Source organism: Periplaneta americana, unplaced genomic scaffold (genome assembly GCF_040183065.1).
Source record: "Periplaneta americana isolate PAMFEO1 unplaced genomic scaffold, P.americana_PAMFEO1_priV1 scaffold_28, whole genome shotgun sequence".
Taxonomy (NCBI): Eukaryota; Metazoa; Arthropoda; class Insecta; order Blattodea; family Blattidae; genus Periplaneta; species Periplaneta americana.
In genome coordinates, this window is record NW_027185509.1 from 455,133 (window position 1) to 472,611 (window position 17,479).

At 35.2% G+C, this 17,479-nt stretch overlaps 1 protein-coding gene across 1 annotated transcript in view; it reads right to left on the minus strand.

The window, feature by feature from the left end:
• The window catches only part of LOC138693964 (CD2 antigen cytoplasmic tail-binding protein 2 homolog), an 81,141-nt gene extending 66,112 nt beyond the window's left edge, over positions 1-15,029 (minus strand). The window contains exon 1 of the mRNA XM_069817705.1: positions 14,250-15,029. The gene's annotated coding sequence lies outside the window, so the exon portion shown is untranslated. The remainder of the gene's footprint in view (positions 1-14,249) is intronic.
• Between the last annotated feature and the right edge of the window lie 2,450 nt (positions 15,030-17,479).

The window sequence follows — 17,479 nt, forward strand, 5'->3', positions numbered from 1 at the left end:
ATTCTAAACAATGGGGATATTTAGGCATCAATTCTGTTGGCCATTCAATAGAAGATTTTCTTAACACCCAATCAATTGAGGCGTTGCGTCAGAGACAGTCACAAGCCACAAAATCATAATTTTACAGGAAAGCATTTTAAAACTTTGGAGTGATGCTAAAATTAGAATTGTCTAATATGAGTTTCAAGGTCTTTAAGGCATATTCTCTGATATTTTCTGAAGTAATTTACAAAAGCAAATATTGTTTTATTATTTACACTAGTTAATTATTATGAAAAAAATATTACAAGCATGTTTGTAATTGTAGAAGTGGCTTATGACTTTGTCTCCAGAAATATTAATTTTAGTACCTTTTTTAGAGTTTTATAAGTTTTCTTTTAATCATATAACATAAAACCAAAGTACAAACGTATCCCAGGTGGCCCGGGTTCGAATTCTAGTCGGGGCAAGTTACCTGGTTGAGGTTTTTTCTGGGGTTTTCCCTCAACCCAATACGAGCAAATGCTAGGTAACTTTCGGTGCTGGACCCCAGACTCATTTAACCGATATTATCACCTTCATTTCATTCAGACGCTAAATAACCTGAAATGTTGATTTTTTTGGTAGATTATTTTACGACGCTTTATCAACATCATAGGTTATTTAGCATCTGAATGAGATAAAGGTGATAATGCCGGTGAAATGAATCCGGGGTCCAGCACCGAAAGTTACCCAGCATTTGCTCATGTTGAGTTTAGGGAAAACCCAAGAAAAAAATCTCAACGGGGTAACCTGCCCCAACCGGGAATCGAACCCGGGCCACCTGGTTTTGCGGCCAGAGATGCTAACCGGAAATGTTGATACAGCGTCGTAAAATAACCCAATAAAAAAACAAACGTATCAAACGTATTACAAAATGCTTGATCAGTCTTTCTTACTCAACATCAATCTCCAAATCATTCTTGTTGTTATCTTCTAGTGCATTAAAGAAATGCTGATTTAGTATTGGAATATAATCCATAAGTGACAGTACATCAGTAGTTTCTTTTTATTTATTTCCAAGGCTTCTTTTACTTTTCAGACAAACTGAACGGTATTTAAGGAGTTATATATGCCTTTTCTACGGATGGGAACTTCAGCATTTTCATTATGTTCGTGAATGTACAAATGAGCGAATTGAAAATTATTATGATTATTCTCTTCAAGCTTGAAACTGACGGCCTCCGAAAATCGAACTGGTTTATTATTGTAAACAGTCCTTTTCATTATGTCAGGCTGCAAACTTTCCACATCCTTAAAATCTTCTCTTTGCATCATAATGAAAATGAAAGTTACATACATTGACAGACGATTTGGTTAACGTCAGCCCAGTCATTCGGATCATAAAGGCCTCTGCTTGTTCGTGCATGTTTTTCTATTCGTCCGAAATTACAGCTGCTGGGTAATCTGATATGACACACTTGGGGGAACCAATGGGTAACATATTTAAATCGTCTGCATTCTACTAGTGCTGTCTCCAGGGCTACAATCGTCCAATTTTTGTTCTGTTCCTTACAGATATCAGTTATTTTAAGAGATGTTCAGATTTGAGATCAGTTATCTGCAAGTTTTTTCAATAAGCAACTCCCCACCTCGTCTGCTCTTCTTCTAGCCTGGTTTTCAATCCAGAGTCTACGTAGACCTGTGGAACAGCCATGTATCCCTAAGTTGTATGTCCAAATATTTCTGCAATAAAAAGCTGCACTTATAGTTAACTTTGGGGTAGGTAATGTCTGTGGCAGTCCATTGCAATGACATGAATTTTATCATTTTTCTTAGTAAGTTCAGAAAGATCTTTTATTATTGTTTGACCACGTTTATTCTGTGCATGATGAAGATTTCTGACTGTTCCTATTGCTGTTATTTCAGTCACATGCTTTTGTCGTTTGTCTAGCATCATTCAACTGTTTATGAACATTATCACATTTGCCACATGTATCAGTGTGAAATATTTTGAACTTAATATTAAATTTTGAGTCGAAAATTTCTCGGAACTTCTTTCTTTCATTTTTCGCAGTATTAGAAGAAGTCAATTCATTAATCATAGATTTTGGTACCATCTGAAAAAAATGCTTCAGACAGAAGCACAAGCCATATGCAATATTGCAACTCAAAATATTTTAGTATACGGTCTTATAACCACTCTAACATGAAAAGAAATAATTAATTTTTATTTAGTTTTGTATATTTCATATTTCACAATAAGTAACACTACCTAAATCAGAATTAATAGGGGAAACACTGTGTTAGACAAGGTTATGCCTGAACTTTAGTCATATTTTTATTCCCCTTAACTGTTCATTTTCTGAGCCTGATTCAGTTCACATTCAGTGGAGAATTCACTAGTGCCATTAGTGGGTAAATCACTTTCCAATTTATCAGTTTTTACCTCGGAATTACCACATTCTACGGATTGAAAATCAAGCCCCTTCCTCACGGAAGCTATATTGGTGGCTTGTGATTATGTCTCAGGAAAAATATAAAGCCAAAGAGTGAGAGAGAAAACAACACTCCTTATATTTCTCAATACGTCTACCGCATTGCAGAAAATTATGCAGTTTTGGAGACATCTATAGGTAGAGAATAGAATTATAGCAAAACTTTGATTTCCATCGAAGTGTGCTTGTGACTATCTCGCCTCCATTCAATTATTGTTCAGCCAGAAGACCCTCCGACATTTCTTCATTCCCATGGAACATCTAATCCAGATTTAACTCTAATACCTTCAGACATATATAACAAGGCAAGCAGGAAAGTTTTGGAAGACCCTGGACTTGGTCACAGAATCATTGTTACTTCTATTTTACTACATCAGAAACATAGAAACAAATCTTATAACAGGTGTGCTTGGAATTTTAAAAAATCCAATTGGACTAAATTCAGAGAAGACCTAGAAAATAACCTCTCCATTAATATGAACGAATCCCCAGAAAAATGTAACAATATAATTTGTGCAGCAAAGAAATGAGTTCCCCGAGGAAAGATCCCAAACTACAAACCTTTCTGGACAAAAGATTTAGAAACATTAAAAAAAAAGATTATTTCAAAACAAAATTATTTCACACATAACAATAAATATTATACACAAACTGAAGGATTACCAATGAGTTCACCTATATCAAATATATTAGCTGAAATCTTCATTCATAATACAGAACAAACACACATATTAAACACTGACAACAACAAAGACGCAGGGAAAATAATGTACTGGCATCGATATGTAGATGACATACAGTAATAGTCCTATATAATGGAAACAAAAGACAAATAGAAAACCTACATCAACAACTCAACAAAATATATCCCAAATTAAAGTATACAATAGAAACAGAACATAATCAAGCTATAAATTTCTTAGACATCACCATAACCAAAACAAATAACAGACATGAATTCAAAATATACAGGACGCCCACCACAACTGCAACACACATACACAATTCATCAAACCATCCCATACAACATAAACATGCAGCTTTCCATACAATAACACAGATTAATGAACATACCAATGAACAATGACAACTATACTGAAGAACTAAACACAATAAAATATATAGCACAAGACAATGGGTATAACCCTAACATGATAGACACACTAATAGAAAAGGCAAAACAAAAACAGAACAAACCAACAAAAACACCGCATTAAAATAAATACATAACATTAACATATCATAATACCAATACTTACAAAATTGCAACTTCATTCAGAAAACTAAAATACAAGATAGCATACAAAACAAATAACACAACACAGAAATATCTAAATAATCACATCAAACATTCAAATAAATATAATTCAACTGGGGTTTAGAAACTAAAATGCAATAGTTGCCCACATTTTTACATAGGACAGACAGGAAGAACCTTTCAAACAAGATATAAAGAACACATTAAAGCTATAACCAAACCATACATCACATCAAATTACGCAGAACATATTATGAACAGTAATCATGACTACAATAATATAGAAACAGATATGGAATTTCTACACATCACACCAAAAAGTCCACAGTTAAACATCTTACAACAATACGAAATATACAAACATATAATAACTAGACATCGGATTTTTAGGCACTAAAAATGGCAGTTTTAGACGCCTAAAATAAGCTCAAAATTTGTAAAATTAGGCTCTATTTTAATGAAAATAGGCATTTTAGGCACATCAAGGTATCATACTTATTTATTTCACTGAAATTTTTAGTTATACACTAAAATACGCACAAAAAAGTATGTTTAAACATTAAAAAAGAATACTATATTATATTTATGAACAGAGCTGCACAAATTTAATATATTGAAACTAATGAAATAATGATTATTGATATCAAGATTATTCATTTTAAGTTATTGAAATTCAGTTCCATGCTCAGACTTTATTATAATTATCTGCACAGTACACCACCAGAATTTTTTCTAAATTCTCCACAGTTAACCTTTGCCTTTTGTCACTGAGAATCATTTTGAAAGCAGAAAAACTTCTTTCAACCGAAACTGATGTGAGAGGCGCAAATTTTAAATTAGGTACAATAGAAACATCAATACTTACTGGAATATTTACACTTTCCCCCGATATCACTCTTGATACTTTTTCCAACAATGAAAATCCTACATTCTTATTTAATACCTTGTCCCACTTATTTTTAACTTTTTTCCCAGTTTCGCCCAAAGCAGAATGTATGTTCACTTGAGCTTCCTTTACTATTGCTATTTGGCTACAAAGAGATTGTTTTTCACGTTCTAATTGTTCAATGCTTGCAGGTATGAAAGAAAAGTTTGATGTTATGTAGGCAATATCGTTTTTCACTCGTGAGTCATTCAGACAATCTTTCACTGCTTTCACACACGCTGCACTATCAGTTTCAGGTAATTTATCAATAACTGTGACCACTTCTTTAAAATACTTAGAATAATACACCACTGACTGAATCCAGGTTCCCCATTGTGTAACAACCGGCTGAGATGGGAGTGGGATATCTGGAAAGTTCTCTCTGAATATTGAAATCCTGGATGGGGCTTTACAAAAACATTTTTTTGTGTTAGAAATAAACGAATTGACAAGAGGAAATTCATTCCGGATTGTTTCAGAAACCCTGTGAAGGCCATGTGCTAGACAGGTTACATGCGTGAGGTTAGGAGAAAATGTTTTAAGAAGTGGAGCTGCAGCAACCATGTATGAGGCAGCATCAGTACAAAACAACAGAACTTTAGAATCGTCTATATTACCTGAGTATAAAGACTGTAGGCCTTTATTTACAAAATAAGCAATGGCTTGGCTATTCACTTTCGAAAGTTCCTTAACACATACGAGGTGTGGAATCGAAGGTCCATCAGGACTAAGTTTTCCTACTACCATATTTGCTATATACCTATTCATAGAATCTGAGGTTTCATCCACAGAGACCCATATGTAAGAATCACCTATATCCTCCCGAATGGAAGCTAAAGTTTCATTGTATATTCTAAGTAATTTTTTCTTAGGGTCGACTCAGATGGGATATTTTGTTTGCAGTATTTGTGTAGAAACTGTCTTAAAACCGGATTTTCAATTGCATTCCAGGGAATGTTAGCAGCAACAAACGCTCTGGTTAAATCAGCATAGAAATTGCTGCTGAGTAAAGTTTGTTGCAGTTGATTTTTCTGCTGAGCTTTAGCCTTATGAGCCGCTCCTTGCACATGCTGCTTTAGGTGGCACTTCTTTTCTTGCGAAATCTAAAAATGTAAAGTAAACTGAATTAAAATAAAATCCTAATTGTTGTATTGCCGTATTTCTATCACAAAGTTAGTGGGTTCGAACAATCAAAATTTTAATGACCTGCAAATACTTTAACTATCGGAATTTAAAAGGTTAAAGTGTAGTGGTCTTAAAAAGAATTATACCTCAGGATAGCTCAGTCAATGTATAAATATTATAGGCCTACTCATTAAAATTAATAGAATTTATATATTTCAGCTATTGTTACATACCTGTTTGCTACAAATCTTGCAGAATATTATTTTTCCATCATAAGTGAATTCTGAATATTCTGTTAGCCATTGCCGGATCAATGTAGATTTTGCACTTATATTTTTCGGCATTATTGCGTTAAACTTCACAGGAAAACGTCCTACCGCTCAAAACTTCTCAACACAAATAAGGTGAGGGAAAGAGCAACTGTTAACGAGCATTCAAATGAACCGTTGTTACTGAGATTCAATTGGACAAAAATACAAAGTTCCACTTATTGTTGCATTTCCTGGTAGTGTTAACACTAGGAGGGCCATTCTTTTAAATATTTTGTAACGGTTTACCCTACTAATTCGCAGTTTTACGACTTTTCATATATATATTTCAAAAACACTCTTTCTCCAAAAATTGTGATTTTATGACACTCTGAAGGGCAGTACAGCTAATCGGTTTCAGACCGAAAACAGTCATTTTTATAGTATAGTATATCTCTGAATCGGTAGCAGCACATGTTGTGATTGTTGCCAGCTTCAAAACTAAGGTTGTTTCTTTGTCGGCATTTATGCCTCCAAACATGTTAAATTCGGTGAAATCTATTGCGAGTGTCGTGAGATTCAAAACATTTTGTTTCCTTTATCAATGGTTTCATGGCCGGTGTGAAGCAAACTTTCCACTTTTTAAATGCCTTAAATTTCGCAGTGAATGCATGTATAAATTATAAAAAGTAAGAGTGAAATGCGAAACTTTACAGTGAGTTAGGCATTTTTAGGCGAATATTAACAAATTATGCTCTAATAACGGTTTTAGGGCATTTTAGGGCACTATAAAACTCTTTGAATACCTTTCAATTTCCATGAAACACAAATATTAATAATTATTTTTACTTTTCTCCTAAAGAAACAAAATAGGCATTTGCCCTAGAATCCGATGTCTGATAATAACACACCCAAAACATATACTTAATACACAATTACAGTTTAATACCCACACATTATTCGATATCATGATACATAGCACACAAACAACCACCCCCACCATAAGAGCAACACATCCCCACCCCTACAACTGACGAATGCAAATGGCAGTTTGCAAGATCAACAGGAGCATCAGTAGTTCGTAGGACACTGAAGATGACGGAGAACCGGCATCGAAACGGGCCATCTGTCTAAGGTACATAACCTTTTTTAAAAATTCTAACACCTTTAACATGTTGTTAAACAATTTTAAGTTTTTTAAACAAAGTGTTAACGTGAACCAGAATCAATGACATCAAAAGTAGCTCGTGATTCAGCCAGAAAACAAGCCGAAGAGAACAGTAATAGAGACAATTTTATAGACCGGAAGCTTGTAAAGTGGCCACATTTAAGAAACAAGTACTCTCAGCTAAAAGGCAAAGTTTTAACAATTTCATCTCTAAAATGGACTATAGAAAAGATGGTATAAAAGCTTACCCGAATTTATATCTAATATCACAAAGAGTAACCCACCAAGTAACTCACTTATAATTTACAAAAATACACAACTAACAGATCCCCAGGTTATTGCAAATGCCTTACATATACATACAATAATACATAGAATCACAACAACTCACAAAAAGTTAGAAAAAAACATGAAAAAAATATGAAGGTGAACAAAAGAAGTGTTTTTATATGAAACACAAGAGAAGTGTTTGTTGATAGTTTCACAATCCATGAACTAGATGCAGCTATTGGGACTCTTTAAATCGAATGAAGTCCTTGGTCCAGATTTAATTCATTCAGAATTTATCAAGAACCTTGGAGACAAGTCTAAAAAACCATACTGAACGTTTTACAGTACCTGCTAACTGGAAAAAAAGCATTACCGGTATTATACCCATTTTGAAGAAAGGTAAAACTTCATCTAATATTAATAACTACAGACCTATTTCTCTGACAAGTCACATATGGAAAATATGGAAAGAATGATTGCTGCACGTCTCAATTGGTTCCTTGAATCCAACAACTTGTTTTCAAAACAGCAATCTAGCTTTATGCAATTCTACTCACCCAGTGGTGATATTCAAAAAGTTTAACAATCAGTTCTCTCATGTATGTTAAACATATACAGTATATGTCCATGGAAACTGCAAAATATTATCTAGAAATATTTTAACAACCGGTGCGTCAATACTGGTGCGAACCGGCCGAATATCACCACTGCACTCACCTAATGAACGAGTTGTTTATTTCAGTCAGCGTATTAAAGAAGCCATGAACAAAAAAGAACATACTGCAGTTGTTTTCGTTGATTTCAAATTTACTTATGACAGCAAATGGAGGAATAGTCTAAGCTTGTAGAAAAATTGCACAAAATAGGAATCTGGGGTAATACGCTCTGTTAGTTACAAGACTTTATCACACAGCGATTCAGTACAGTTAAATATCAGTCATATTTTTCAAAATACAAACAAACAGCTATGGGTGTACTTCAAGGAGCAGTGTTGAGTACAACATTATTTAATATATTTATCAACGATCTTCCCAAATCTTTGGCAAAGAAGTAAAGTTTCCATTATTTGCTGATGACCTCGTCTTCTGGGTTTCAAAACCAAAGAATAAGCTCAAGTCATTGGAAACCCAAATTAACACAGCTATGACTAAATTGGAATATTGGTGCTCTACTAACCTAATGCAAGTAAATGCAGACAAAACTAAATATCAAATATTCACAAATGTCACTAAACCAGTTAACATAAACATCAAGCTTAATGGACTTCCCTTACAAAGAGCAATCAATTCACAATATCTAGGAGTCATATTTGATACCGGTAACAAATTATCTTGGAAAGATCATATTAATATTGTAGTAGAAAAAGCCCAAAAGAGATTAAATCTGTTAGAAAGATTAGCTGGCTGCAAATGGGGAAGCCAGAGACATACACTAAATTCCACATGCAAATCTAGTCTTTCAGGTAAGGCTCCCTGTAAAGCAGATTTGAATAATTTCAAGGGAAAAATTATTCTGGGGCTGGGTATCGATCCCGGGACCTCTGGTTGAACGTACCAGCGCTCTTTCCAACTGAGCTACCCGGGAACTCCACCCGACACCGTCTCAACTTTTCCCTCTATATCCACACAACTCGCGTGGGCTGACGAAATGCCAGAAATGCTGTTCATGCTGCCCCTCATCTTTCGATGCTATCAATAAGTCGTCGATGTAACACGTGCAGAAGTCAAGTCCACGAAGTACGCTATCCATTAGACGTTGCATAGTCTGCGCAGCATACGTAATCCAAAGGTCATGACGTTGAATTCGAAAAGACCGAAGGGCGTTATTACTGCTGTCTTGGCATGATCGTCTGGGGCTATGGGTACTTGGTGATAGGCTCTGGTAAGGTCAAGAGTACTGAAAATGGTACAACCATTTAGCCGTTGAGTTACGTCATGTATATGAGGAACTGGATACTTATCAGGGATAGTTGTAGCATTTAAACGACGGTAATCCCAACAGGGTCTCCATCCTCCGTTCTTTTTAGAAACGAGATGAAGAGGACTAGCCCAGGGACTGCTCGAGGGAGTACAGATACCTTGAGATAGCATATAATCAAACTCTGCTTTAGCGACCTTAAGCCTCTCAGATGTAAGACGTCGAGCACGTTCTTTGATAGGTGAGCCCTTCGTTTTGATGTGATGTTCCACACCATGTTTTACTGGACCAGTAAATGGCGGAACCTTAGTTAGGTCAATAAATTCTCGCAATAACAGCTCGTATTTTCTGCTAGCTGTCGTAGAAAAGGTTGACAAAGCAACTGTGGTTAACTTGCCAATTGTAGCTCTGGCCGTTGAAGGGTCTGTAAGCTTTCGCTGCTTGAGATTAACTAGAATGCCATAGTGTTTCAAAAAATCAGCTCCAAGTATGGGCTGAGAAATGTTAGCAATTGTGAACTTCCATGGATATTGGCGTCCTAGATTAAGGTCCAGTGTAATGAGCTTCTCGCCATAGTCTCTATGACTGACCCATATAGTTTGAAATCAGTTGGTGCTTACCGATGAAGTTTGCCTTAGAACAGGGAAGAACAGATAAATCAGCTCCCGTGTCAACGAGAAAGTTCAAGTGATTAATCTTGTCTGTAACAATGAGACTATTTTTAAATCTCTCGTCATGGACCGCCTCGACTCCAGAAGACGTCACTAGTTTTCCGAATTTTTCTCTAAGCTCCAGCAACAAGGTGTACAGATCGTCTCGCGTTAGCTCCAAACTTAAAATGATAGTAGCAAACTTTATCTTTCTTCTGTTTGTAAAGTTTACTTCGTTGGGTATCGGATGACGACCCGCCATTATTTTTAAGATGAGGAGATTTGTACTTTGACAATTTGCATAACTCGTCTACTTTGCTTTTCAATTCCGTAACCTCGTCAACAATAGTCGATAATGTAAAGGGTTCTTGCTGAGCTACTGACATTTGAGTTGTTACGTTCGTCTCCTGCATCTTGGCAGCTAAAAATGCTAGCTTGTCCAAACTATCCTCTTCTCTGCAAAGCAAGGACATTCTAATAGTGGGTGCTAGTTGTGCTAAGAAGAGTGACTTGAGGACTTCTTCACCTAAATGACCGGAAGCTAAACTTCTCAGCTCTTGTAGATAGTGGGATGGTCGTTTTTCTCCTATAGGTATGCCGCTCAATAATCTATTGAGTCTTTTGTTGATTGGTTCAGCAAAAGCGGCAATGATACGTGTTTTAATAGCGTCATACCTGCCCGTGGCTGGTGGGGATTTAATTAAATCAGCTATAATTGGAATAAACGTATGATCAGCGTTACTTACTATATATTGGAATTTTGCTTGATCTCGAGTAATCCCTGCGAAACTGAGAGCATTTTCCACTACTGCAAACCACAGATCTGGATCGTCCTTGTAGAATAGAGGAGGCTTCTCAATACGTTGTGCACACACAACGACTCTGTCACCACTACTAGTTGGCAAAGAACTTTGCTCTGTATCTTCGTGTGTGTTCATATCACGTCGGGGTCACCAAATTGTAGCTAGAATACAATATACTGAGTAAATGAACTCAAGAAGAGCTTTTATTTCTCGTCAGAAAGATACAAATTAAATAACAACAAAACCGTTGCCAAGGAGAGCTGAATTTCCATAGCCCACTCCGTTGTATCATGAACATAGATGTAGGCCAGTTGTGACTGCAGAACTCAGAGCCCTACATTACTGATTTGTTATAGATAAGATTTCGATGATGAATGAGACCGGTGATATTCAGAAACGTTGTGGCCCGAATTTCCTGACATTTGGCTCACAGTTGAGGGAAAACGCTCACCACAGAGGTGGTCATATTCATATATTGTGAGATTGTAACAGGACATTTTCTTTTATAATATAAAGATGAACACTCACCACAAGATGAAAGAAGTAGCCTACTACCTGAAGATCAGAGTAGCCTGTTTTGATGATTTCATATCTTTAGTCTTTGTAGCCCTTGATGTTTCTTTCCTTTATATCTCTATTCAGTTCACAAAGTGCAGTCATAGAGAACGGTTGTGTAGTAAGCAGCATATACAAGTAGGTTAGCGCGTGAAGAAAGCATGGGCGATGACCTAAATTCTTACAGGGTGCGAATCGGGTGCATCAGTGCAGGGCACTGTTGCAGATGTTCAAAAGGTGAATATGCTATAGTGTCAGATAGAATCAACATATTTGTGGCTGCGGCTGTTTTATCAGTTCTACTGATTATTGTAAATGTGGAGTTAAACCCTGGGCCTGGAGATACAGAAGTAAGAGTCTACAGTGATGAAGTGTTTCAAAGAGAATGGATAAACTATATGAAAGAAACGAGAGAAGACAAACTAAAGGCAAGTGTTCTCCTAAACAAAGTAGCAAGTGATATAGATACATTAGTAAACAGATACACTGAAGTGGAAAAGAAGTTAAAGGAGGTTATCCAAGAGCAGGTGGTGTTAAAATCGATAGTTAAAAAATGGGAAAATTATAGTAGAATTAATAACATTGTAATTTATGGCGTTGAAGAGAGCAATCATGAAAAAGGAGTTGATACTGGTTTCGTAGTGTTAGAATTATTAACTAAGTATTTCAGTCTAAACTTGGACATAAGTGCCATTAATAACGCGTATAGAGTAAGTAACGGAAAAAAAAGACCAATTATTGTGAAATTGAACAGTTACTTTATCAAAGAGCACATCATTGCCAATACGCGTCAACTCAAAGGCACAAATATATTCATACAAAATGACTTTGCAAAAGAAATTAGAGAGAAAAGAAAGAAACTAATTCCAATATTAAAAGAAGCTCGAGGTAAAGGATTGAGGGCAACTTTAGTGAAAGATAAAATGAAGATAAACGGAAACATAGTTAACGTAGAGGCCTTAAATAATCAATTCACTGAGGATTTATTCAGGTGCTGCAACAACAGAAATAACGAAATAGAGACTTGTGGAAATAGAGCATCATCGACACCACATGTAAACAGAAGTGCATCACGAAACAGGAAATCTAGAAGCGTAGAGAGGACTGATAAGAAAAGTAACTCATCAAGTGAGCAGAAGGAATCAGAAATAACAAATAGAAGAATTGATGAGCTTACGGGAGTGAATGATATTACAGCATACCTAAGTAAACTAGACAGCACTGTTTTCACAGATCCCTTTACAAGAAAGAAGAGTGAAGAAGGAAATCCTAGTATGGAAGAAGAGGCTGGAACCAGTGAAGATGCTGTTTGGGGAGCTGGGGCACAGACTGAGAGAATGACCAGTGAGGGTAGTCTGAGGCTCGCAAGTGAAAATACAACAAGCAGAAGCGATCGTGGATCAACCAGCAAAGTCAGCGCAAGTGAAGGTCAATTAATAAGAATGCCACATGCCGTTGGTAGTCCGGGGTGCGCGAGAGGAAGTGCTACAATATGGAGGAGCTGTGTGATACTGACCGATGAAGTAGAAACAGGTGACGAACTGTTAATAAGAGGTAAAATGACAAATAAAAACTCTAACATAAATAAAGTAGATTCAATCAAAACTATAGATACTGAACGAAACTACCTACTAAGAGATAGGCATCAACAAAGATTAAATTTTCCTAAAGTCAGAAAAACTTATTATTAATTAAATAAGATAAGAAGACAGGTTTTGAAAATAAGATAGAATTACGTCAAGGGTTTTAAAATAATAATAAAAAAAATTGAAAATAGAGAATTAAGGTAGTTATTAATGTATTCCGATAGCTATATTAATTAGTAAAAGTTCAGAAGAAAATTTGACTTTATAAATTGGTTAACTAATATATTTTAATTTCAATAAGAATGCAATTATAATAAATTTATTAGTCATCATAATAGCAATGAATCGATAATGAGTACATGCGACACAATGATGAAACTAAATTGAGGTTGATTACGTAAGCAACTTGTCAAGTTTGTTTTTAAGCAGGTATGCGGTAGTCTTCATAGAAGTTACGCAAACGTTTCTGCTGACATGAAAATATTGCAAGAAAGAAAGAAAGATTAACCTACATGTGGAATGTACCGATTCAGCTATATCAGGTTCATGACTTACAGTATGTCGACATCTGATCACCTAATTGGAATAATAAATTATTATGTAAAATAAGACCTAAATATTACAATTAAATTTTGAAAAGGAGCAAATAAATAAGATTTAAAGTCTTAAGGGTTATCACGATTGGTTTAAGGGTACTTGTACGTGAGTGGCGATATGTAATATAGCAAATTTACCAAAGCTCTCATTCTTCCCACATCCAAAGTTTTAACTGTATCAAAATGAAATTTACAGGTTATTTTGAGGATATCAATGGGAATATTTTGAGCTCAGAAAAATTAACCTAATGTATCATATTGTCTGTCCTAGAGCTATTTAAACAAATAAACTCTCAAAATTTATTTTTTACATGCAAACGTTTTGGTGCATAGAACACAAAATTTATAAAATTTAGAAGCTTGTCCTTTTTACTGCATGCTCTAGAGAACCATACGTTCAAAGTAGACTACTTTCAGCCTTTCATTTTTCAAAAATATTTGTGAATTATTAATTTTTTTCTTGAGAACTTAAAATTATCATTTATTTATATAAATTTTACAATAAAAAAAAATTGAAATTTTTAGAATTGGACAATAATAATAGTCTACTTTGATGAAAACAAACATATAAGCCAGTGTTGAAAATTTGAGCCCTCTAGCTCAAATAGTTTTTGAGATACATGCACCTTTCTAGGAAAAAAATTAGTTTACAGAAAATTCAAAGTAAAGATAAATCTTTGATTTTTTCTGACCTGAGCTACACTTAATGCACTCCTGGCCCATATTCATCTTGTGTTTCCAAATCCTGATCCTCTCTCCTCCTTTTTTGGGTCCTTCTTCTTATCCTTCCTCCCTTGGTGGAGTCCATCACTGCTTTTTCACCATCACTGACCCTTCTTCGATCAATAGTGACTAGTCCCCTTTCCATGTTCACACCACAAGGCACACCTAACAGTTCTAGAACTTCGCAGCTGGACACAACTCCTTCATTAAAGCATATGACAGCATCCAGAACCCCTATTTTAAGTGTAAGTAGGCCTACTAAAACAGTTTTTGGTATCCTCTCCCAGATACAATGATTGAAACTTTCATTACAGTTTTGTGTTCTTCCATGCAAACACTTCACTAACAATCTTCTATCACTTAGATCTCTATATGTAGGCTTAATAACTTCCAAAATAACATTTGATAGAGAATGCTATGTTTGTACTCAGTACCTTCACTCTGTGCCTTGTATTTGCACAAAGTGTCGGGTTCCTTTGGACAAAATTGATGTTGTGGATATTTATCAGTGGATGCTTTGTGAAGAAAAGTAGCCCATACGGCTTTATGCATTGATTTCAGATTACCAGGGTTTCTTCTTATGGCTAGACCATAATAATATTGCAGCCTATCTATTTCATCGTCGGTAAGCCGGCCACGTCCACCAATAAATTTGCCATCTGGAAGCTTTTTTCCTTTGAGATCTTTTTTCAGTTTTCTCAAACGTGTGCCTAATCTCTTCTGGACGTGACCTACACATTCAATTTTTTTCTATTTTGATCTTACCATAGGGTTTGGCTTCGCACACAGTTTTGTAGGCTTTGGAATCCCCATCCCCGAGATACTGTGCATATTTCACATCATACTTCTCCTCTGGCCTCTGAAATATTTTCAATGCCCCCTCTGATTCCATTCCACCACTGAAACCATTGAAGTTTTCATGCACTCATGAGTATTATTTCCCAAGTTATAACCAGGACAGTATTTTGATAGACACTCCATGTCAATTACCTTGCCAGTGGCAGTGACCACACCATTGAGTGAGGTGTGTCCTCCTTTTTGCCAAGAAGCATCCAATGCAACACTTATATTATTACAGTCACCACCATTAATTTCCGCAGATTCTTGAACAGCGTTTTTCATGCTCTTATTGCCAACTTCTAACAAGCTTTCAAGTAAGGTTTTATTGTACCTGTCAAACCGTGGGGGTGGTGGCAAGTCCATGACAGCACAGAATGTTTGTGCAGCTTTGTGACCCTTTCCGATACATCTCATAGCATACGCTAACCTCACATTTATGTTGTAGATTCTCTTCTTGGTTAGCCCTGATGAATAACCTGATTCATTCATCCTACAAGAATTGCATTTGACGATTAATTTTGATGCAATTCCCTTCCTTCCATTTATGTCCTCAACCAACTCAAGATTTCCATTTTCTCCACACTCCTTGCACTTTGCACTTTTGTTTATAAGTTTAGTCAAAGCTGGCAACTCAAACACTACACAACCACTTACATAAACACTATCACTATCACTATCACTATTTACATTGTCATTCAGATAATCTAAGGATTTATTATCTAAATATTTCAGTTTCTTCTTGGATGCACATAATCTAATCGCCATAAGCGCATTTTTAGTTGAATTATTTGAAGTTGCAGGCTCATTATCCTTCACTCCCCTTGTAAACCGGTTTCCATAGAATTTACGACGACCTACACCGAATCTGGGAGACCTACCCATGCTCAAAGCAGAAAATAACTCTGAAAAATAACTTTAAATTCACACTGCAAATTCACAACAAACTGTTTACAAGTTATTCAGACAATTTTTGCCGCCAAAACTATTAAGGAAATAGCTATCTGCTGTATAATCCATGCAGCCAGCACTCTCACAGGTTAGGCAACACGAACATACACGTTTACCTCTTTCAAAACATGTACCCAGGACCCGAGAAAATATTATCTTTGAGTTTGACATGAAAAGGGGGCGTGACCAGTTGACACCATTTTTTTTAAATCCTAAATACGAGGCGAATATGACTTTAAAGTTATATAAACTATATATATTTCTGTACAGAAAGGATTGGAGAATTTTATGACATAAAAAACAAAAAATTGTTTTTTTTTTTCGAGATTTTCACGTACAAGTACCCTTAAACATGCACTAAAACAAGACGTAAGTGCAAGTTTGAACCAATAAATTATTGAGATTTGCGATAGATTAATTAGTTTAGGAATATGTATTATGTAAAACTACATTTGTATATAGATCTTTTGTTAAATTATTAAGTTTTGTACTTTTGTGAACTATATCAATAAATCTATCAATTATATCTCTATTATAACTTTTTACAGGTTTAATTTCTCTGTTTCTGTACTATTTTTATATGCAGTATATACACAACATTGATCTTTCTTAGGGATATAAAATATGAAAGATTAAAGTGAATCAAATACTGATGTGTAAGAACATGCACGATGATTAATATTTCAATGCTACGTCATTGGTGAAGACAAAATTAATAACAACATTATTTTTAAACAATACAGGCAGCATTATGCTACCATTATTGTAAGTACTGCAAGGTGTGCAAAATCTAAACTCGAAGCATGGATATTTTCAGTGCGAAAGTGTTACAAGTCAAAATGGAACATTGCTTTTAGCAACAGTTGAGAATGGAAAACTGTTACAACGTAAAATATAACACTTTCCAATTGAAAAAAAAAGACTAAATAGCATAACTTTAAAACTGTTGTGTTCATTTATGTCCTAGTAGGAAATTTTTAGAGTTGTAACAGTTACCCTCATCTAAAGATTAAGAAGATTAAAATTGAGATAAAAGCTAATAATTTTACCCTTCTAGGGAGAAGATCTAAAAATATCAATATTCATGCACGTACAGAAGAATTATAGAAACACATACTTAGTGCTCAGTAATAATAATAATAATAATAATAATAATAATAATAATAATAATAATAATAATAATAATAATAATAATACATTATTCAGCGTGGCAATTAATGTTTCTATATACTTCTAAGTGAACCGTTGAGCAAAGTAAACATAATATTACATTTTGTCCGAAAGAACAAGAAAAAAGTCCTTCATTCTTTATGAAACCACCTCTGACTGCTTGTAGAGACAGAGTTTGTAGAGCGACATGATACCGCCACTGCTTGCCTTCAGTACGTGAATGAAACACACAGCAATGTAC